The following is a 25,486-nucleotide window of genomic DNA, read 5'->3' as shown; positions in this document are numbered from 1 at the left end:
GTTGTCAGAATTTCTTTTTATTCTCGTTATGTTCCAAACTGATTATCCAATCGGTCTGACTTTCCAAAAATTTGAAGTTCTTTAATTTCCAAAGCCTCAGAATCTGAATTGCTGTTAAAATTTCTTCGCAATAATTTATCTTATTTGTGTTTCGCTGAATTAATACAATGCAATTTTCCTTTTCAATCTTTTATTCATAAAGTGACCTTAATTTGGATATGTAAAATATACGGAGTGTCTCATTTATAATAAACAAGTTGATTACTACTTCCGGTATAACAGGAAGTGTCACGAAATTGCGAATATTTTTATTCGAATCGTCTTATCGGCTTATCGTGGACCTCCCTGTAGCTTTAAAAAATAATTTGAGGTTATACCAAGCAATGTCATGAACGAAATGTCATCCCATGTGTTGTTTTTCAAATGTGTTTTTCTCCCAATGCCACGTCGCCGTGCAAATATAGTGTTGGCAAGCCTAACATTTTTAACGTTTCTTGACAGTTTGTCTAAAATCCAAAAGTTCGTACCAACTTAAACTCAAAAACTGTTGCCACCCTGAATTAATTCGAGCAGAAATGCACGTCCCTCCCCTCAATGTCCACAGCAACAACATCCTCCCCACAATCCGTCGAAACTATGATTATCCTCCCCAAACTAGCTCTCTCCCCATTATTAAACACATCCACAAATCCACATCGCAGTGAGTTTCCAACATTTTAATCGGAAAGGACAGATTGTTGGTGGATTAATTTCGTGAATTGCGTTCGAGTCAGCCGCAGAAATGGTATTGATTTTGATCAATCCGAACATAGCGCATGGAAAATGCCCTAAAAATTTCTAAATCCACGAATCAAAAAGTGTATTCACGCTCTAATAATCTCATTGTCGAAACTGCCGGCAAAAACAACGTGAAGAGCCGCAAGCGTGAAAGTTAAAAATACGTTATTAATAGAAACAGCTCCGTAATTTATATCATTTAAAAGTTTATAATCGCCTTGATTACAACACCTTTACGTGCTGCCAACTTAATGAAAATAAAACGTAGAAAATGTTCAGCAATTTGCTGATTTATGCTCGCAGAGTATTATTTTTAAGAGGAAAGCTCCGCGATAAAATTCGCGCGTTCGTAAATCTTAATTTTTTTTCGTTATCGGTGATTTGTTCGATCGCTTTAGTGCGTTTTTTGTCAAGTCCAAGGTGAACAGCGGAAATGAATAACGTTCTCCAACAGCAACAGCGCCGGTGTGGTCGCATTAACATAAATTAAAGCTGTAAAGAGAGACTCCGCGATTTCGATGGTAATGGAGACTTGTGACAATGGAAAGTGGAATAATGTAAATTTGAAGAGTGATAAAACTTTGATAGGTTTACTTACTCGATATTAGCGTGTTTTGCATAGTGTAAACTTGGCTGTTAGCTTTTAGGGGAGACGTGTTTTCGAGTTGGTAGCGATGGAATCCTGGATTATTCCAGATTTTCAAGTTTGTCGAAATTAAACTTTTCGCAATTAGGTAATTCGGAGGAGGAATATTTTTAAGTCGTTTGCGGAAAACAGTTGTGCTAGTCTCTTTTGAAAGTTCTTCAATTGAGGATCACTGCAAGGCGATCTCGTCGATCGAGTCGATGAGAGACTGGCATCTAATTGACTTTGCATTTTGTTGTTTGTTGGTAGCATTATTACTTCTTTGAGATCCTCGAAATTTTATTCATATTTTCTTCTCCTATTTGTATTGTGTTGTATGTATTTTTCTGTTTTTTTGACTCCTTTTTATTTCATTTTATTCTATTATTCTTACATGGCTTCTTCACTCGCTTTTTCCTTATTTATCTCACGCTCTTTTTATATCCTCTTTTTTCCCTCTATTCCTTTTTCTTTTTATTTTTCCGCTCCGTTTGAATTCGTCTGGATTTAGAGCAATTGAAAATTCATTAATGTAAAATTCCTTCTCAGTTCTTAACATTTCAATCATTCTACATGCGTTTCAAACGGTTGTTATACGAATTTAGCATGTTCCATTTTTTTACAATTCTTTATTTTGACAATTCGATGAATTCTTTCATTGTAAAATCTCAAATTATTTGAGGTATAAAAATTTAAGTTTTTGTCGATGTATTCTAAACTTGTTCATTTCTAAAGTCACAGTAAATTTTCAATGCGCTTATTTGTCAATTCTTTACATTTTATTCAGTTTTTTTAAAAAGTGGCACTAAAGAATTCTGCCGTACAATTTTGCAAATTTGCAATTCCTAACTTCCTGTTTTGCAGATTTTTGCATTGTCAGAATAGAAATTTCTTAAGTCTTTATTTTAACGATTTAGTGAATTTTTCCGCCAAAAATTCTCTAATTGTTGGTACAAAGAATACAATTTTTGCTGTTTTCATCTTCTAAATTTATGGTTCTTTTTTAAAGTCGCATTCAATTTTCAATTCTTTATTAAAAAATTTCTTGCAAATTTTTTACAGTTTGTTTCAATTCCATTAATTTAGTATTTTATATAAATGGTAAAGAAGATTGGTGGAAATTCTCCCAAAATTCTCAATTTTCCAAAATTTAAGACAATTTTCAATTTGTAAATCTAAAATTCCTTTTCAATTCTTTACATTTTTTTGTTTTTTTTTTTAATAAAATTATGCTCTACAATTTTGCAAAAAAAGAGTACAATTTCTAACTCTCCGTTGCATTGTCAGAATAGAAATTTCTTCTCAATTCTTTATTTTAACGAATTGGTAAATTTTTTCGAAGTCAATACTCAAAATGTTGGTACAAAAAATACAGTTTTTGTCCTTTTTATACACATTTGCCCTTTTCTAAAGTCGCAGTCAATTTTCAATTTCTTATTCAAAAATGTTTTGCCAATTTTTTACAGTTGGCTAAATTCATTAATTTTGGTTGCTATATAAATAGTAAAAAGGATCTCGCAATGAAGGAAATTTCCCAAAATTCTTAATTTTACAGAATTTAAAACAATTTGCAAATTCGTTGATCTAAAATTCTTAAACAATTCTTTACATTTTTTTTGTTTATTTTTGTATAAAGTGTTGGACTGTACTTTTCCAAAAAAAAAAAGTAGGATTCCTTATATTCCATGTAGATTTTTCCATTACATATGAGAACAGAAATTTCTTCTCAATTCTTTATTTTCATAATTCGGTGAATTTTTCCGATGTCAATTCTCAAATTGTTCTTCGAAAGATTTAAGTTTTATTATTTTAATTTTCTGCATTTATTTCTTTGTAAGACCGCAATCAATTTTCAATTCGTTACACTAAAATTTCATCTCAATTCTTTACATTTTATTTAGTTTTTGTTCATACAATGCTTCATAGAAGAATTCTGGCTGGAAATTTTCAAAAAGAGAGGTGTAGAATTCCCTATTATTATTTGTACTACATATTAGAGATAAAATTTCTTCTTAATTCTTTATTTTGACAGTTCGATAAATTTTTTCGTAGTAAACTCTCAAATTATTCGTTCTATTTAAAGATCGCAGTTAATTTTTAATTCGTTATCTCAAAATTTCTTATCAATTAATCAAATATTTTCCCGGAATTGTGCGTTTTCTAGATTTTGGGCCAATTAACAATTCGTTCATAATAAGATTTTTTCTTTGTACTCTACTCTTTATTAATTTAATTCTGCGATTTAAATTTCTTTATAGCCAATTCTGTAGTAAAAATTTTAAAGAAAAAGACGAGATTTCAGCTAATTCAAAATTCGCTTGTATAAAATGTCTTCAAAATTCGTTTTTTCTTCTTCTCAATTCGTTGTATTGCCAATTCTTTATATTATATGTCAATTTGATAAATTTATTACGAATTTAATACAAAAAAACTTTTACACAATTTCTAATTCGTTAATAAAAAAAAATCTTTAATTTGCCAAAATTTAAAAACAGTGGTTACGCGCTCGTTACCGTTACCGTTAAACCGCCGAAATGAAGCGCCTGGTTTTGAAAAACCTCACTTGGTGGAAGCTTTCGAAATGTAAATTTAAATTCCGGCCTCAATTCTAATCGAGCCTTCATAAATATTCAAATGGCTTTTATTAGAATTTCGGTTATTAATGTAATAATATCAGTGTCCAAGTTTCAATCTCGAAAAAGTCAGTACTTAACCTCAATCAGCGCTGCCAACCTACTTTCGATTTCACAGCCTCCCGCGTAAAATGAAAACAACGCAACATTCCAGAACGATTACGCTACAGATTACATTAGACAGGAAGCGCATTAATAATCGATTTCCTCTTATTTAACCGTAAGTTTTCAATGTAAATTCTCCGCGGATCCCATGGTCATCCGCATGTTTAATGGTAAATTGTCAATTATCACCCATTTGTCTGTTCATTGTTATTCGTCTCTCGAGCTAATTCGGTAACCGTAACGGCACACATAGAATAGACACGGATCGCAATCTAATGGCCATCAGTCGACTCCATTATACACTTCGTTAGCGTGCAGTTGAGGCTTATGCTAACAACGAGGCTAGAATTACGAAACCTTAAGGTTTGCCCCCAGAACTAGGTTAAAAAACAAGAGAAATCGATAAACTTGACATTGTCCAACCGCGACCTTAAAAAGTTAGGGTCCGACGAGGGAGCTGCTAGGTGGTACACCATGGCAAAGTTCAACAGCATTCCGCAATATACGGAGATCTTTATCTGCCTACATCAACGTAAATAAAAGTGCAATTTGTCATTCATGAATGGAATCGATGATAAATATGAATATAAACAATGAACGCGGTGATTGTTAATATGAAAACGATTTAAATATTTACGGATTGCGGGCGGCCGTGGAAATTCAAGGTCGGAATGAAGGGGACAATGGACGGAGCGGAGGCGGCGAGACGGACAAAAAGTCGAAAAGTTTACGAGGAAATTATGTTCAAGGATCTTCGTAATATTGGAAAAGTAATTTAAATATTGTGGAGCAAAAGGAAAGTTTTGTAATAAATTAAATTAGTGGAAATACGGTTCGGGATAATCATGCAAAATGTTATGATGTCGTTAATTCCCATTTTTAGAGGGCGAAAACAAAAAAGATTGGAGAAAATCGCTCTTTAGTAGGCTTTTAATTTCGAACTACGTTGGCAGCGCCGCGTGTATTTTTGACACTTTTAGCCTGACTTAATTAGTCGTTGTGGTTCAAGTTCAAGTGTGCTATGACATTTCATCGTGGATACAAAAATTAAGTAATCTTAAACTTAACCCATTAACGCCCGCTACCAGAAATAATATTTTTTTTTTTATAAATTTTACATATGAGGTTTACTATAGATACCTGAGTGATCCTACATAAAAATTTTGAAAAAAAATGTTAGTCTTCTATTTTTTCTAAGCTGTCCTATATACAGTATGGCCCCGGATTGAGTTCACAAGAGGGAAAAAAAAGTTATTTTCCATTTTACAAAAAAATTACAAGGGAATAATATTTTTTCCTTATTTCAAAACAGATAAATCTGCAATTAAAATTTCAGAATTATTAGTTTGTACTCTTCAAATAATTTTTTTCATTATTTTTATTTATTAAATTTTGCAATCGTAAAATAATGCGTTAAAGATTAAAAAAAAATTTAACCAATAATGTGTAAGTATTAAAAAATTAGAAAAAAATGCAATTGCATCCGTAACAATAATTGAGAAAATTCGAAACAGTCTTAAAGAATTACGAGTTAGAATTGAACTATGTGCTAAAACAGGTAATGGGTCAATTAAATAGTGGAAATTGGTTTGAGTTAAGGAACAAATTTCATTCCTTCGACATTTTATAAAAAATTAAAAATAAAAAAAGTTATTCGTTATTTTTTGTTTTTTTTTTATTTCAAGAACACAGCTTGATAATATTAAAGTTTTAATTAAAGATTTATTTATTTCAAATTAAACAAAAATATTATTCCTTTGTTATTTTTTGTAAAATGAAAAATAACGTTTTTTTCCTCTTGTGAACTTAATCCGGTGACATACTGTATATTCAGTTTAACATTTTACAGCAAACAAATTAAATACGGTGAAGTGACAAATGCACTAAAAACCGAGTTTTTTCAATTTTCTTTTGCTAAAAACTGAAACAACGATTTGCTTGAAAAAATCTCTGTTTATGTCCACGTCTATCTAAGATGACAGGGGTTATCAAAATTAATCTTTTATGCAAATATGTTTATATTCATTGCAATTTGCTTTTTTTGGTGCTGGCTAAAACGTCAAAAAAATGGGTGTACAAAAATTTCACAAAAGAGGAGTTTTGAAATTTTTAAAAAATTGTAATTCTGGTAATTTTGACGTTACTGAAACGAAATTTGGTAGGATAGGTACTTTTGACATAAATATTAATCGTGCCTATTAACACAATTCTACAGCAAACGAGACAAATTTTAGAAATTTTTATTCTCAACGAACACAAATTTTTGAAGATTTAATTTTTTTTTTACGTAATTTTGATACTTTTACTGTTACACTAATAAAATTTAGTAAGGTCACAATTTTTGACAAGTTTAATAACAGTATCCAATTACAAAATTCTAGAGCAAAGGAGGTAAATTTTAGAAATTTTAATTTTTAACGAACCCAAATTTTTAACAATTTAGATATTTTTTCAAGTAATTTTGGTAGTTTTAATGCTATACTAACGAAATTTGGTAAAGTTGGTATTTTTGACATGTTTATTAAGAGTACCCAATTACAAAATTGTAGAGCAAACGAAACAAACTTAAGAAATGTTTATTTTGAACGAATCCCAATTTTTGGAAATTGAAACATTGCTTTTAAGTAATTTTAGTAGTTTTAAAGTTACATTAATGAAATTTGGTAAGGTTGATACTTTTGACATGTTTATTAAGCCTACCCAATTACAAAATTGCAGAGCAAAAGAAACAAATTTTAGAAAATTTTATTCTAAACAAATCCAAATTTTTAAAGATTTCTATATTTTATTACGTAATTTTGATACTTTTATTGCTACACTAATAAAATTTGGTAAGGTTGCTACTATTGAAATTTTAATAAACCATACCCAATTACGAAATTGTAGAGCAAACGAGACAAATTTTAGAAATTTTTATTTTAAACCAACCCAAATGTTTGCAAATTTAAATATTTTTTTAATGTAATTTTGATAGTTTTAAAGCTACATTAATGAAATTTGGTGAGGTTGGTACTTTTGACATGTTTATTAATCGTACCAAATTACAAACTTCTAGAGCAAACGAGACAAATTTAGAAATTTTTATTTTGATCGTACCAACAATTTTGAAAAATTAAATATTTTTTTAAGTAATTTTGTAGTTTTAATGCTATATTAATAAAATTTGGTAAGATTGGTACTTTTGGCATGTTTATTAATCGTGCTCTATTACACAATTCTAGAGCAAACGAGACAAATTTTAGAAATTTTTATTCTGAACCAACCAAAATTTTTGAAAGTTTAAATATTTTTTTAAAGTAATTTTGATAGTTTTAAAGTTATTTTAATGAAATTTGGTGAAGTTGGTACTTTTGACATGCTTATTAACCAAACCTAATTAAAAAATTCTAGAGAAAATGAGGCAATTTTTAGAAATTTTTATTTTAAACGGACCCAAATTTTTGAAGTTTTAAAAAAATGTTTTTTATAACTTTGGTAGTTTTAATGGTACACTACTGAAATTTAGTGAGGATACAATTTTTGACATGTTTATTAATCGTGCCTAATAACAAGCTTCTACAACAAACGAAACAGATTTTAGAAATTTTTATATTAAACGAATCAAAATTTTTCAAGATATAAACAATTTTTTTAAAGTGATTTTGGTAGTTTTAATGTTAATACAAAGTCAAAAGGCAGTAGTTTATAGTAAAAATTAAAACGTACAGAACAGACAATTCTATATATAGGACACTGGGCGGTAATGAGTTAAGTAGGCGCTCATTTGTTCAAAAATCCGCGCGGTTGATTTGTAAAGTTTAACGGTAAAGTTAACGCTAGCCGCACCGCTTTGTAAACTTTTCAGAATGTAGTTTCCAAAGCAGCTTTAACAAATTCCACTTCTCGTTCGTTCCTGTGAATAATTAATACCCGATGACGAAGAAAAATATCGAAAGCTGCATAAATGCAACAAACAACTCCCAAAACGGCGAAATCCCGCCGCCTTCATAATTTATATCTCGGCAACATTTACAACGTTATAAATTAGACATGATTCCCACATTATACAAGGCGGCGATAAAAAATAACGGGTACCCTCTCTCCGTCAAGTTGGCAAAAAAAAAAAAACGATCGCGCTCGAAACAAAAGAAACATCAAAGACAACCTGTGAACGCGACTTAACTGTGCCTACTTCGATAACAACCGACTCAACATTATCTGACAGGCAAAACGAAGAGCGATCCGTTCTAAATTGGAACCGGGCGGTGACCTCCGAATGCAGCAGAGCCAGAGGTGGCGGCGGCGTAGCGTGTTGTCAAGGTAAACATTACCGGGACGAGAGACAGTGGCGCGCGTGCGCATCGGCTATTCCGATATCCGGAACACGCCGAAACAATGGTATCCGGAATTTCGGCGTGCGACATTGCAGTGACGTGCGTGGCGAGGGAACATGTGCTGGGGAGGGGCGACGACCTTTGCGGGGGGCGGGAAAACGGACCATGGTGAGGGCGAGTAGCGAGTTCGAAGGCGCGCTCACTTGATTCTTTTTGGGAATGACGGGCGGGAAAGTGACACAAATTGCTTTGAAAGTTGAATATTTGACATTGACAGTTCTACCAACTTTAAGAAAAAATTATGAGTCGTTTTTGGGTGAGATTCAAGAAACTTTTTTTGAGCGAAAATGCCCCCAAGTTATACCAATCGAAAGAACAGGTCGAAATCTATCATCAAGGCGGTCAAAAAAAAATAAAAAATCATGTTTTTTTTCCCATCGTTTGAGTCAATTATTTTTTCGACCATCGAATTTTGGATACCTGCGAGCGGATTCTTAGCACATGAAATGCGAAAAAAACGATGGCGAAAACCGCATCTCTCTATCTGTCTTAATTTCCGAGATATGAGGCACGGAAATTTCCAGCCTCCAAAATTTTGACGCTCTGGCGACAACCGAAATTCATTGGCTTACTTCCGTTATTTGTTGAGGTTACAAAATTTTGAGAACGGATTTGGATTCTGCGTGAAATTACGCGTAAAATGAGTTAGTTTGCCTCAAAAATGAACTAGATATTGACCGAAATAGGCTTTTAGAAGGTCTTTTTGAAATCATATTCAAAAAACTTTTTCAAAGCGAAAACATCATTTAATGTCCATGAGTCATATACCAATTAAAAGAGCACTTCAAAGCTATCATCTGGCTAAATTTCAGAGCGGTAAGACAAGCAGTTCGAGAAGGGGTCAAAAAAACAAAACAAAACATTTTATTTTATAGTTTGAGCCGGAATTTTTTTTTGCAAAAAAAAATTGATGCCTGAGAGCAAATAAAATGCGAGAAAAAGACGGTAAAAACGGCATCTGTCTTAGTTTCCGAAATATTTTTTATGGAACATCGAAATTTTCGGACCTCCAAAATTTCGGCGCTCTGGCGACAACTCGACATTTTGATTAGCCACACCTCAGTTATTTGTTTGATGTTCTAGAATTTGGATTCAACGTGAAATTCCGTGTAAAATGAGCCCCAATAAAGAGAATTTTCGCAATAATAAACTAGATATTGACCGAGATTTGTTTTCAGAAGGTCTTTTTTGGAGTGATATTCAAGATTTTATTCAGGGCGAAAACAATGTTTAATGCCTTTTACTTTTATACCAATGGAAAGAGCAGCTCAAAATCTATTATCTGACCAAATTTCAAATCTGCAAGACAAACAGTTTACGAGAGGCGGTCAAAAAATAAAAAAAAACACGATTTTTTTCATCGTTTGGGCCAAAAAAATTTTTTCAAAAAAAAACAACCATCAAATTTTGGATACCTGTGAGCGGATTCTTAATAAACCAAATTAAAAAAAATATAGCAAAAATCGTAGCTCTCTATCTGACGTAGTTTTCAAAATACATAGGTATAATAATTTATTATACAGGGTAATTTTTTAAAGACGGCAGGCGTTGTAGAATTTTTATTTATGAACTGATTTCAAAAATTAAAAAAAAAATTAAATGGTTTTTAATTTACTATAGATTAATGAATTTAGAATTTTTGTAAATGTCTTAGTATCTTTTGAGCGATATTCAACTTTCTTATTTTAAATTGGCACCCATATTTTTTTGCATAATTTGGAAAATATTAAGTATTTATTATATTATTATTAAAAAAGCATCAAAATTTCCGGATCTTCAAAATTTTGGCCCTCTGGCGACAACCCGAAATTTTAATTGGCCAAAACTCAGTTATTTGTTGATGTTCCGGAATTGTAAGCACGAATTTGGATTCGGCGTGAAATTCTGCGTAAAATGAGTCCCAAAAACCAAGTTTGCTTCACAAATGAACTAGATATTCATCGAAATAAGTTTTCAGGGGGTCTTTTTCGGGTGATTTTCAAGGAACTTTTTCAGGTCAAAAACAACATTTCATGTCTTATAGTTATTTAAATCTATTTGGCCAAATTTCAGCACGGAAAACTAGTTTACTAGAGGTAGTCAAAAAAGTTTTTTCATCGTTTGCATCAAAATTTTTGTTTTCGAAAAATGCGAGAAAAACGGTGGCATAAACCACGTATCTTTAGCAAGAAACAATCAAAAAGTTGCTAAAATCTGAAAATTTTGAGATATCTTAATGTATGGATCTGAAAGATCTGAAACATATTGTGAATGAAGCTAAGAATCTAAGAAACTAAAAATTGAAATCTGAAAATTTTGCAAAACTTGAAAACTGAAAAGAAGAGCATAATAATGATGGTGCTAACGCTCTAAAGATTTCAAAAGTTCTGTGATAATAAAATTCCAAATTTCAAAATTAGCAACTGCATATTTTTACAACTATGAAACCAAAACTAAAAACCAAAAAGTTTAAAGCTAGAATCCAGAAAAATTGTGTTGTAAAGATACTTACAGAAATCGAAAGAATCCGAGTAAGATAAAAAATCCGAGAAGGTCCAAAAATCAAAAACAAAATTCGGAGCATCCACAATTTGAAAGAAACGGAACCAAACAATATAAAATTCATAAACTAAAAGTACCTTGAAATAAAAAAAACTGATCCCTTGAAATCTCAAAATCAGAACTGTGGGTCTGAGAGGACCTAAACTCGAAAATCTAAAAGTATCAACCAGTGGCGTAACAAATAATGCGCAGGTCCGGGTTCCACAACTTTGTCGCGGGGCCCTAAACTCCTAAAGTGCTTTCTTTAAAGCTGCATTTCGGGCTCATGTAGGAACGCCGGGGAGTAAAATAAATAACGTAAAAACTGAAAAAATCAACGATTAACAAACCAGGTTGGTATTAGACCTGCTGCGGAGGGCCAAAGTTCAAATATCAATGCATACAATATTGTTACCTGAAGGTTTGATAGTATCTATCAATTATCATTATCCCAAGCAATTACAAATCATGAGTCGATAATTTATGTGTAATATGTCTGGATTAGTCCATTCCGCCACATTAATTCCACCAACACCCGACTTTGAACTAAATGCATATCCTTGCAATCTCGTCGCGTTCTTGACCTTTGCAGCGATTATGCAGAACCAGTGTCGAGAGGATTACTTGTTCTTTTTAAGTAGCTGACGGATTAAAAAAAAATCCTCTCGGATTGGCGAGAAAAGCCTTTTCAATGGATTTCGTCGGTTTTCGGATACCAACGCTAATAGGTTCGTTGCTCTTGGAACCTCTAAAAATATTGAAAGAAAACATGCGCGTATAAAAACCCGGAGACCTTGATGCTGAGATTTAATTATCGCTTTGTTCATCCAAGACTAACGTAATTGTCGTCGACAATTGACACGCGATAAGTTTTGTTTGGAAATTCAATAAGGCGCGGTATATTTAGCGGCCGGTTATAAATAGACTGTAAATCGAAGAAAAATAACGCTCGATGGAAAACTCGTTAGCTGTTGATTTCAACGAATTAGACAGGTTATGGTTTATAGACTTGTCGTTTTCACCGGTCAAGTTTACAATCGACACACTTTTGCGTCATAAATTCTGGGCGAGGAGCCATCGTTCGTCTGCTATTTTCGAAACGTCCTTTATTTAGAACAACTGTCGTTTTCGCATCGATAATTTTCCTCGGCTTCTTGGCGTGGCACAATTAATCCCAAACCGTCATTTAACCGAGAAACGACGCGTGAAAAAGGCATCACAAACCTCTCGAAGAAAACGAGCTTGAAGTGAGTCCAAAAATAAACCACTACAAGCGATTTAGCTCGGCTTCATAAACGTTTAGAGCAAGTGGAACAGATCACTTAGCTTAAAACGGGTGAATCACCGGTGGCATTTATCGGGGCGGCTTGTATACACGACATTTGGTTTTGATTTGGTTTCTTCATTTCGTACACCTACATACAGTTTGCGTCACCAAAAGAAAAGAGGCCACAGAAAGACTAGTTTGCAAGGTCCACCGAACTCTGAGGCCCGTCGACTTCCGAGGGCCACTCGTTAGTATTGTTGCGATTATCGCACGACCGCAATTAGTATTGTTCCAAGTGCAGTTAACTTTTATCAAATCATCAAACTTTATTAGTTTGTAAATTAATAAATTTACAGGTCTTGAAACAACAATATTATGTTCCCATTGTAAGACATTTTAAATTTTAAATTATCAAAAAATTATTTTGTGACTCCCACACCCGATAAGTTATCGTTTGGTTTGGAAAACAAGCAAAAATTGTGTCAAAAATTTATATTTATTTAGCCGTAAGTGATAATTCTGACAATGACAAACTTACTTATCATTCGATAATTAGACAATTAATTAACAATTATCACACGTTTCGTTCCCTTGCTAAAAATTGGTCAAATTTTGATTATAAAATCAACTGATAGATTAACAACATCAAATGATGACAAATATCCTGATTTGATATCAAATAGTTAGTTACTTCGATTTGATATAACTGACTATTTATAATAGTTTAGGCTTATTTTGCAGTGTACTGTTTTATCAATTGTCAGTCATTATCAATCGATGATTGTCAAAAACTTTCAAATTAACAATAATATGGATAATGATTGCATTTGCTCCTTTTTATGTCACTATTTCTAGGATCAATATCAATTCACTTATAACCTTGATTTAGTCATGACAAGGCACTTTTGATTACGGTAGTTATTTGGTCAGATTTACGACATTAAATTAATGTAAAACACCTTATTTTGATGATTACATTGAATAAGTTCTCTTTCACTCTGTGAGTCATTTTCAATAGGTATAAATCAACGTATTTCACTTTTCTAGCAATTTATAAATTACTTAAATAAATAATTAATTAAATAATAAATAATAAAATTAAATAAATTAATTTATCAGTCTAACAATATTAAATTATTATTATTATTTATTTTAGTTGCAATAGTTTTGAAATCTATTGCTTTAACCACTGTAAATCATACTCATTTTTAATTGATAATTTACAGTTACAAAATTTACAACAATAACGAGAAGAACTAGATTTGATACATTTTATGTCACTCTTACTGGAGTCAATATCAATTGATAGTAGTTACCATAATTTGCAATCAACGAAACCTCTTTTATTTATGACAATTTTGACAAATTTACAACAGCAATTTTCAAGCACCTGATATTGATAATGACAAGATTAAAAAACTTCAAAGTACTCTGTCTTGATCTGTGATATCAATCAATCAATCATTTAATATTTAAGTTATTACTTTACGTTTTCATTTTATTGCCAAGTCATTTTCTTGTCAAGAACAGCAAATCTTTTCGTTTTCTGTATTCTGCTTTCAATATTTCAGTTTTTGACCAATTTATAGATTACTTATCTATTAATTTATCATTTTAACAATATCAAATTATTATTTTATCAATTTCATAAGTAATGACTTTTTATTTGTAATAGTTTCGCAGTGTATTGCTTTAACCATTGTAAGTCATCCTCAATCTCAATTGATAATATGCATTCAAATTGATGATAATAAAATTAAGGATATGTTTTAATACATTTTGCGACACTCTTAACTCATCAATTGATATTAATTATTAGTTAAAACACCTCATTTTGAAAACGATTAAGTCAGTATCCTTTGGAGTCAATTTTTTCTTTTTCTGTAAAATTATTATTAATAAAAATAAATAATTTGCAATTTGAATTTGACAGTGATCTTTTATTTTATACTTAATAGTCTCGCTTGATCTTTAACGACTCTAAGTCATTCTCATTATCAATGAATGATATACATTCTAATATTTAATAAAGATAACAACTAGATTTGATGACTCTTTTTGAAGTCAATATCAATTGATATTAGTTATTCTAAATTTAGAAATGACAAGTAACGATAGTTTTTCCAAATTTGCAACACCTCATTTTGATAATGACTAGATTTGATAAATTTCATTCTGTTTTCAACTTATCAATTCAATCATTATAATTTATTCCAAGGCAGAATCAATTATACACCTATCCTATTTCAAGAGAAATTATCAATACATTTAAATATTATAAATCTTATAATTGATAGATAATACTATCGCCAATATTTTGTCATTATCACTTTCATTATCAGTTTGATACGACTATCTATCATTGTTAGATTTCTCTATGCGGAAATAAAATACTTTTGATAATAATAGCAAAGATAAATTGTTTTCCGTGTTATTTGATGTTAACAATTCCCTTTCAGGATTATCACTCATCTCGTACGAGCCTAAATAAAGCACATTTTCCGCTCCAAAACACCAAATTATCGCACGTAACTATCTGCGTGTCTATTTACATTAAAACCTGAAAATTATCCATCATACATTAAAACTAATATTTTCACTCTCAACCCACCATTATCACCACCTCGATTTTCATCAAGTTCATCTAAAAACTCGTTCGTTTATAAAGATTTGGCAAACACCGGAAGACATCTGTTTCGTATCTGTAGACACGTACGGACGACTTCTTTATCGTCGATCTTTCAACATTTTAATACGCGTCTAGACACTTACTTTATTACAGACATCTCGCAAAATCTAATCGTTTTTTCTGCTAATCGATTACCACTGACTTTACTATGGAAATTGCTGACGATCAGTATTATCATCACACTCACCTTTAAAAAACTGGGCCGAAGTAATTAAGTTGAGTCAGTAGATCGTCCATTCAATCCTGAAACAGGAAAAGAAAAATTAGAACGAGGATCGAATGTGGGGCGGCGACGCCGCCGGCGATTGATTTGATGAGAAACTGTTTTTATTGTAATCAATGCGACTATTTTTAAGTTAACGAGGTTATGCTATCTTGGGTGGTTATCAAGTTTTCAATGTCGGTGACTAAAAATGGGACTTGTGCTCGTTGCGCCGTGTTAACTTTTATTATCGTGCAGGCAACAAATTGATAATACAGGGTGGTCCACCATGAACTTAATCGACATTTTCCTCAAAAACTACACATGATGGAAGTTTGAGATTTTGGAAATAAAAGGAACACGCTACGCTGTATTTTTTGACCATAATAAAGAAAATTTTTGAAAAAATTATATTTTAATGTTTATTTTAATTTTTACCAATTTTCTAAGCATGCTTTGGAATAGTAACAATACAAGAAATATGTAATTAATTTTACGTCGATCTACAGTATGTCCCCGGATTGAGTTCACAAGAGGAAAAAAATGTTAATTTTCATTTTACAAAAAATAACAAAGGAATAATATTTTTTGTTTATTTAAAATAAATAAATCTTTAATTAAAACTTTAATATTATCAAAGTACAAACTAATAATTTTGAAATTTTAATTGCAGATTTATCTGATTTGAAATATGCAAAAAATGATATATGAGCGTTTGCAGTTTTTGAGAAAAACATCGAATAAAATCATTGTGGACCACCCGGTAGAATCATTCGAAATAATATTCAGTTGGTGCCACTGTCTGTCGTTTCAAAGTGCGACGTTGACAGATTGAGGTTAAACCTACAGTGACAGTTCTAGAATGACACATTCAATGTAATAACGACAAGATCACAATAATTATTTTTTTACAGCCCAATGTTTGTAGTAGCTCGGTGATTGGTGCTCTGTTACGTCATTTGTAATATTTAGAAATTTTAGAATTCCAATGATTAATCAAAGAAATATTTAAAAAGTTTTGAATGTTCTTAAATTTTCTCAAAACTTTTACAGATTCTTGAAGATTATTATTTATATTTTGCAAAATTAGAAATTCTCTTAAATCTTTAAAAATTGATAGAGACCCTTTGAAGACTTTCAGCGATTTCTAAAGACCCTTAGAAATCCCTAGAAATCTTTAACAGTCTTTGGAAATCCTTAGAGATTCTTGAAGATCCTTGTACTCTTCGGAACATTCAGATGAACACTTAAGAACATCTTTAGGGGGCCTTCAAATTGATATGTATTCTTGCAAATTTTTAAGTCAACCTTAAATCCTTAGAGGCCTTAAGAGATTCTTACAAACGTTTCCAAAAAATTAGATTTAGATTTAAAGATCCTCTTAAAACACTTCCAAATTTCTAGAGAATGCTGTCACGTAGAAATCAACCATTTTTGACCTAGCGCTTCGGACTATCTAAACTCCAATCGTGCAATACAAGTTTGCTCAGAAAGACGCGACGTCAAGTGCAAGATTCAGTATAATCCAGTTTACTCTTCAAGAGTTGACCAGTGGCGCACCAATATTTTAAAATTGCAAAACTCTCTACTCTGACTGAAAAACCATAGTCAAGTTTCTCCTTCTTGGAGTTCCTTAAAGATTCCGTGAGGTCCTTAGAAGTCAAAGAATATTCTTGTAATCCTTAGAGACGTTTAAAAATCTTCGAATTTTCTTATAAATTCTCGAAAAATTTACAAGACTTACAGAATCCTAAAAATCATTGAAGATCCTAAAAGACCCTATAAAACCAAGAAACTGTTTTAGGGCCCGATTTCAAGTCAGTGGCGCAAAATTGCGTTGGCGCTGTTGCTAAGGTAGCATCAGTTTGATTGGGGTTGCTAAGTTTCTTGGAAATCATTCAGCGCTCCAAAAATCCCTTAGAAATCTAATAAGAATCTTTTTCCTCAGATGATTAAAAATACTTTAAGATTTTCAGATTTTTTCAAGAGTTTTCTTGATCCTTAAAGAAATTGTTATAAGGCCTTGGCGTCAATGACAGTTGTATGACCTTGAACATTATATAAATTTAAATCATACCGTTGCATTTTAAACTTGGCGCCAATGAAAAATCCGGTGCAGAAAAAATGTACTACTGACGCATCGCAACTATTGGCAGCCCTGTCTGTCACCTTTAATAGTTTGAGGTTAAACCGATGAGAGTTCTGGAACGTCAAACTCGGCGAAAAATCAAAGTCTACTAGAAGTCCGGTTGCAAGGCGTTGCTGTGGTAACACAGTTCCGAAATGTCAAACAAAACAAAGTCAACAAGACGTAGCAACCAAACTGTTGCCATCTTCCACATTTAAGCAGTTCCGGCCGCCACCGAGCCGCCGCCGCCCGCAGAAACCAATTAAGTCATCCGTCGATATTTACTTTTTCAAATTTCAATTAAACTCCGCAACTATGGCATTCAACAAAATGAAAACATTCCATTACCGTATCGAATGCAGATGTGCAACCATCCGAGATGTTAATCTACATTTAAACCAATGAAAATAGCATTACTATTGGAACTCATGAATGGAAAACGTATGCGCGACAAGCAAACTCATTAAAGCGGGCAAAAATAGTCCAATTTTACATTATCGGACGCTACTAGGCACTTTTACGGCCGCAGTAAGAAAAAGACAGCGCCAACCTAATCGAGATGTAATTGTACATTGTCATGTGATAATTTTGTTTTTTAACATGGCGGCTCCCCACTTGAATGTAGCTTTAACCGCCGCCGCCGCCGCCGTAAAACCTGCCACCAAAATTTATCTCGATGCGCTCTTGTTTATTATTACATTACGAATAAATCTTCGCGAGTTTGCGGGCAAATGTAACCATAACATTTGAACTTTAACAAAGTCATTTCCGCCCGGAAATCTCCGCCTCTGTAATAATTTCGTCTCATACATTAATAAAACGTATGGAGCGCTTCAAGTGTTTCGGATCGGAGATGGTTATCTTCAGGAACGATTTTATCGCAGCGATTACAAGTGTGAACACACTTTCTAATGATGTCGGAATTTGAACGATAATCGATGATGGTTGCGTGATGTTTTATATTACAACTAAATTTATTTCAATTAAAAAACAATCCGGGGAAATCGTCCGAATTTATTAATTCCATTCCTGTGATCCGAATGGGCTGTTATTTATTCAAAAAACGAAACGTAAAACGTGTATTAATAAAATACGAGCTCGCTTCATCTCGCAGGAATTTTCGGCGAGAAAACGGTTAAAAATAAACCAGTTTTTTGGCAGACAAGTCGGCGGCGACAACACCGCCAGAAATAAAGATTTGGAAAATTTCAAACGTTCTTAAAAAAGTTCCAACGCTCGGTCGATCGTACAGAGTGATCCATTAGTCCGAACCTCCTATAAACCCGAAAACCCCTGTAAACCGAATAAAATATTAGATAGTAATACAGACTTGTATAATCCGAACTTTTGGCTAATTCGAGGTGCCAGCAACTTTATAATTACGGCACTTTTGGTATACCGGTAATCCATCGTTAACCACCCTGTATATGAACAGAATTGAGTCGATGATCGTTCGAAATGCATAAAATCATCGTTATCTTCGACTCAAAGTTGAATGAAACGTTTTATAAAATTGTCTCGTTAATCAAAATAAAACTTTCAAACTCGTAAAACTACGCTTTGGTCGAAGTGTTGGCGCATAATTAACATTAAATAAAGATATAAAAAACAACTCAGCGACGATTTAGTACTGCTAAATAAAACTAAATAGCGTGAAATAACGATAACGAAAGTATGTATTAGCGGGCGTTTCCACATCGTTTATCGTACAGTAACATTGTAACTGCGTTACTACGTTGTTACCATTTGTACGCATTGATTTAATGATAATATAAACTTTAACGATCATTAGCTCAAGTTTTTGTTGATATTACACTAAGGATAATTAGCGTAAGTGTTATACGTACACTAAAGAAATAATGATAACCTGACGATCATTTAACCTTACAGACGATCATGAAACAACCGTAAAATCATCGCAATATTGTATCCAAAAGTAAAGAAAATTACGATAATGTAACCATCATCTAACCTTAAGTGACATTAGAAGTTTAATTTAACGATCTTCTAACTTTTATGACGATCATTACTAGCTGTTGTGGTGATCAAACCGAAAAAACATTGTAACGACCGTCTAAAAGACAACGGATCTCGGAATAATGTAAAAAACCACTTGACACCGAATAACGATCATCTAAAACCTAAAAAGACGATCATCAAACTAGTTCACGGTTGCTTCAACTTTTGATGATCATTTATTATCACAATAAAGAAATGATAAAAAGGTGACAAGAGAGCCAAACCAAACGTCGATTTTCTAACGATCAGTTATCTACTATCACATTTCTTGTGTAATGACTAATATATGATTAAAATCAAACATCGATCATGCAACGATCAAAGATTCATGACTCATATAAAATATGTCTTGTAGAAAATTTCGATGGCAATGACTACATGACGATCACCTAAACAAAAAAAAACTGTCATAATCACAATGTATGATCGATCGTCTAATATAATTAGATATTCCAGGCAAACTCACAATTTCTTTGATCACTTATTGACGATCGATGATACTGTATGATCATCTTGTGAATGGATATCCCAGTCGATCATTTATTGTCTTGCCTTAAATGCACAATAAAAAATTATAATAGTCACAAGAATACGATCACAATAAAAATCGTACTCTTTAAAATACGAAAGATCAAATGCAAAATATATCATAAAAACCAAACGTCGATCATCACAAGCTTATAATATTTCCAATTCGAACTTAAAATCCTCAATTTCCGTATAGATCTAATGATAATCCAAAGTAAGGATCAGTTATGTATTATCACACTATTGATATTTTAATCGATCCCGCAGTTTCATTGACGATTGATGATAATGCATCTAATGTAAATTTCTATCTCAGTCGATACCACAATTTCTGTGCCGATGAGTTATCGACGATCGATGACAATAGATGATCATCAAGTATGAATTTATATCCCAGTCGATCTCGAACTGTCTTTGACGATCAGTTAGTTATCGACGATCAACGTAATCGATTTTTTTGGCGATCGTAGATAATGTAATATATCAACGATAATTGATAATACATAATCACGTAATGTAAATTTCTATCCCGGTCGATCTAGCAATTCCCTGGACGATCAATAATACTGTATATTCATCTAATATAATTTATTTCCCAGTCGATCCCACTTTTTTTGGCAATTAATTGTCGACGATCGATGATAGTGAATGATCATCTAATCTGAATTTATTTCTCACTCGATCTCGCCATTTCTTTTACGATCGATGATAATGTAAAACCATCAAAATATAAATTTATATCCCAAGCGATCTCGCAATTTCTTTCAGGATCGATGATATTGTATGATCATCTAATGTAAATTTATATCCTAGTAGATCTCGTAATTTTATTGTCAATCAGTTATCGACCATCGATCAGAATTTATAATCATGTAATGTGAATTGATATTCCAATCGATCTCGTAATTTCATTGATGATAAGTTATCAACTTATGGGAATTGATATCCCAGTCGATCATTTATTGTCTTGCCTTAAATGCACAATAAAAAATAATAATAGTCACTAGAAGACGATCACAATAAAAATCGCACTTTACAAAATACGAAAGATCAAATGAAAAATGTATCATAAAAACCAAACGTCGATTGGTTAAAATCAAACGTCGATCATGGCAACAATCATAGTTCTTACTTACTAAAAAATTTTGACGACTTCATGGCATTAGAAAAACTTAGTCGATCACAAGGTATGATCGATCGTCTAATATAAATTGATATTCTAATCGATCCTGCAGTTGCATTGACGATTAATATATCAATGATCATTTAATGTAAATTTATATCTCAGTCGATACCATAATTTCTCTGACGATCTCAAACTGTCTTTGAGTATTAGTTAGTTATTGACGATCAACGTAATCGATGATCACGTAATGTAAATTTAAATCCCAGTCGATCTCGTAATTTTTTTGGCGATCGTAAATAATGTAATATGGATTTACATTCCAGTCGATCTTGATTTACGATCAGTTATCGGACGATCAATAAAAATTGATAATACATTATCATGTAATGTAAATTTCTATCCAGGTCGATCTCGCAATTCCATGGACGATCAATAATACTGTATATTCATCTAATGTGATTTATTATCCCAGTCGATTCCACTTTTTTTTGACAATAAATTGTCGACGATCGATGATATTGTATGATCAACTAATGTAAATTTATATCTTAGTAGATCTTGTAATATCTTTAACAATCAGTTATCGACCATCGACAATAATGTATTATCACCAATAAGAATTAATAGATACTCCAATAGATCTAATGATATCATTGACGATTAATTTATCTACTGCTCATCACGTCGATCGTCGATGATTTCGTATAAAAATCTCAAAGCGAAATGTTCGAAATAACGAAATAAAAAATCGATCGTATGATCGTCAAACTATCCAACTCCAATCTATTGGAATCTGCTACACAAAAGTTCAACTCTAAAAGCAAATTACACGATTTCTGCCATAACCTTTTTTGAACCAAGAAATGACATTCCTCGACTGTAAATAATCGCGTATAATTTAATTTAACTGTGCACTTCGAATGTGAAAGTATAGCTGTGATGGTTAATGATCCGAAATTACAATACTTTACGTTTATGACTTTCGTTAAGCAACTTGAAGTTTTTTCACGTTCATCTGATTCAGTGATATTAATAAAATAACGGAATTAACTGTGACAGCCTCCCACACTTCCAAATAAGTAAATCAAAGAGATTACATAGTTATGTGAAGTTATGATTATACTTAACAGAAGTCATAAAACGATAATCATAACGATAATTCCAGCTTAAAAGTATGTATGATCGTTATTGTATTACATAGTTCAATTTGATAATAATTACGAGGTAATGCGGAGAGTTGCATAATTTATAACGAATAATAACGACTCAACGATCAATTTCCGGTCGGTTTAAAATGATCGTTATTAGATTATTATTTATATCAATTTACATAAAAGATGGTTATAAATGACGGTTAAATCCGCAGACCTCCCTGTTCGTTACAAACCTCACAGGAATGCCAACGATTTCCTCTCAACGAGCATTTCAATACCAACTAAATCAAAATTAAAGAACCACCAACATCGATGAAGAACCACGTTCGTTGGTACCTCCGTTGATTTATGATAATGAAATGCAATGAGTCATTATCATGCTATTGTAGCTCCGAAGTGGAACAAGCGACGTTTGCAGTTATGGATCGCCTCGAGCCGAACGTCTCTGGAATATCCAAGAGAGATTGTGGTCAACTTTCATCTCTTCACTCGGTTTCTTGTTGCAGATGGACGATAATTCCCGGTATAAAATAAATACGATCGGACGGTTCACAGCCGGAGGCGACGACGCTAAAGATCGACACGTCTGCAAGTCATTACGGTGATCGAACGCGAAAACTGAAGAAACTCAAAATGCAAAGTCTGCGGGAGGTCGCAGTTATGATTGTTTTCCGCGTCGATCCGATGGGGTTTTCTCTACCATATGGGCCCAGCTCAAGGTTAAGTGCTTCAAGGTAAGACCTGTCAGAAAACGAAACCAACGAGAGTGAAAGTTTGCTTTAGAAAGTCGAAGATGGACGAGCTGTGATTAAAATTTGTCTAATTGGCGGTGGTTCCAAATCGGCGGCGATGTGGGATGATGTGGGAGGCACACCTATGAAATAAATCTCCGAAGAATGGAGCTAATTAAGACCAAAGACGAATCGTTTGATTTAACGATTATTATGAATGCAGCCAATGTCACTCATTTTTATTTATAGCGCAAAGTTCAAGGCGTGATATCATTGATTGCATTTAAGACGTCGTCATGGAATTAAGTTGTTCTTGTCGCTTTCAAACCAAATTTCACTTTTTCGAAATTTTGTGGATTCATCGAGCGAGTTCTTTGCTTGCAGTGGTTCCATGCAACTTCACTTAAATTCTACTATTGACTGATAATAATTTATCTAATATCGAGTTATGGATGCTACATTTCACTTTATTGGAAGCTATAAATTAGCTAATCTACTTCATTTAGTCCAATTTCCATGTTCGGATGCAAAAATGGTTTTCATGAGCGGGCCTGTAAAATCTTTTGCGATAATTCAATAAAATTCGAACGTTAATTAGTGAAATGTACGTAAAATAAAAAAGAAAATTAAAAGAATTTCCAAAAATTAAGTAAAATAACAAAAAATACCCAGACTGTTTAGTAGATTTATTCAATTTGTAAACAACTTTAGCAAAATTTGTGAAATAATTAGTGAAATTGAGATATTTCTGTAAATATAATAAAATTAGCACATTAAAATTAGTGAAATATTTAAATAAACTCGATTAAAAATAAATAAGTTGTCTAAACTATCAGAATTTTTGTGAAATTAAGTGAAATAACAATAAAAACTCTTACTGGTTATTTATTGAATTTTGTTCATCGTTTATAATAACATTATTAATTAGACAAATAGTAGAAATTTGTGGCCCATTAAAATTAATTAACACATTAATTAGTGAAATATGTAAGTAAAATTGAAAGATTCTCCAAAACTATACCACTATTTTTCTAAAATTAAGGAAAATAATAAATACGTAAATTCGTTATTTATTCAATCTTTATGTTTCAATACTATCTTTTGACAAAGTTAGTGAAATTAGTAAAAATGAGACATTTCTGAAACAGCAGAATAAATTAGTACACTAATTAGTAAAATTGAAATTGAAAAATCTCCAAAACTATTTCTGAAATAATGTAAAATAACAGAGCAATATCACTAAAACTAAAATTTAATTCCATTAAAAATTAGTAAAATATGTAAGTAAAATCAATAAAAAATACATAAATTTTCCAAAACTAGCACAATTATTGTAAAATTAAGTGAAATAACAATAAATTCTTTGATTGCATACATCATTTATTTAATTTTGTTCATCGTTTAATAACTAAATTAGTGAAATTAGTAAAATAGAGTCATTTCTGCCACAATTATGTTCATTTTTTAGTAGCATTTTTTAAAAATAAATTAGCTCTCTAAATTACTACAAGTTTTGTATAATTAAGTGAAAAAAAGTTACAAGATTTACAAATTAATATGAAGTTGAAATTAGTAAAAATGAGACATTTCTGAGATAGTTAAATTAAATTAGCACATTAATTACTGAAATATAGTAAAATAATTCTACAAAATTTAAAAATTAAGTGAAATAACAATACATTACGAAATGTACTATTCAATTCAACTTTTAATAAATCTTAATGAAATTAAATTTTAGTAAAACTAAAATTTGCACATTCGATAATGAAATATTTAAATGAAATTGAAAAAAACTCCAAAAGTTTCACACTTTTTCAGATATTGTGTGAAATGATAATGCATCTTTTGTTATTTTGATCATCTTTAAATGGCACGTTTAAACGAAATTAGTGCAATTAGTGAAATCATATAGTTAGCACATGAATTAGTGAAATACGTAACTAAAATCAAATAGAAAATTAAAAGGTTCTCAAGAACTCCAATTTTTGTTAAATTAAGTGAAATAACAATAAATACTAGGTACTAACTAACTACTAAATAATTTCACTAATTTGGTACTAAACACCAAATTGTACCAAATTGATGAAATTAGTAATCATAAGAGCGATTTTTAGTCCAGATTTGTAATATGAATAAATTTAGTGAAATTAAGTGAAACAATCTTAGAGCCCCGATCAATTAAGTGAAAGTAAATCTAGGTGAAATATCGCAATCCCTAAACTGAATCTCTGGGAAAAAAATTCTTAAGCTGGAACAATAATTCAATAATCTAATATAAGTAAGTGATATTAAGTAAAACATGAAACGGTACGCAATCAGCTGTACAATAAGTAGATTCAAAATTCAATTTAAAGTGACTTAGGTACCTATTCAATGCAGATTTTGATGGAAAAGTCAAATTATGTAAAATGCAATAAAAAAAAAGAACTGAAATCAAACGGATCCAAATGTAAGCATTTCAAAAATTACAAATTTCGAACATATTCTAATGAAAGTCTCAAAATAATGTAAAATTGTGACAAAATCCAAAAATTGTTTAATTCATTTTGTAATTTCAATAAGTGAAATTAAGTGAAACTCAGTTAAAAATTCGAATTCGAATGAAATTA

The 25,486-nt window shown here is 31.7% G+C and overlaps 1 protein-coding gene across 1 annotated transcript in view; it reads right to left on the bottom strand.

Annotated features, from left to right (window-relative positions):
* LOC148176236 (uncharacterized) overlaps positions 1-25,486 on the bottom strand; it is a 124,387-nt gene that overhangs the window by 81,514 nt on the left and 17,387 nt on the right. Inside the window, exon 2 of the mRNA XM_088033676.1 lies at positions 15,177-15,232. The gene's annotated coding sequence lies outside the window, so the exon portion shown is untranslated. The remainder of the gene's footprint in view (positions 1-15,176; positions 15,233-25,486) is intronic.

This window comes from Gnatocerus cornutus, chromosome 4 (genome assembly GCF_029298725.1).
Source record: "Gnatocerus cornutus isolate USDA-ARS CGAHR chromosome 4, icGnaCorn1.1, whole genome shotgun sequence".
NCBI lineage: Eukaryota > Metazoa > Arthropoda > Insecta > Coleoptera > Tenebrionidae > Gnatocerus > Gnatocerus cornutus.
The sequence above is the reverse complement of the archived record's forward strand: the minus strand, read 5'-3'. Positions and strand labels throughout refer to the sequence as shown.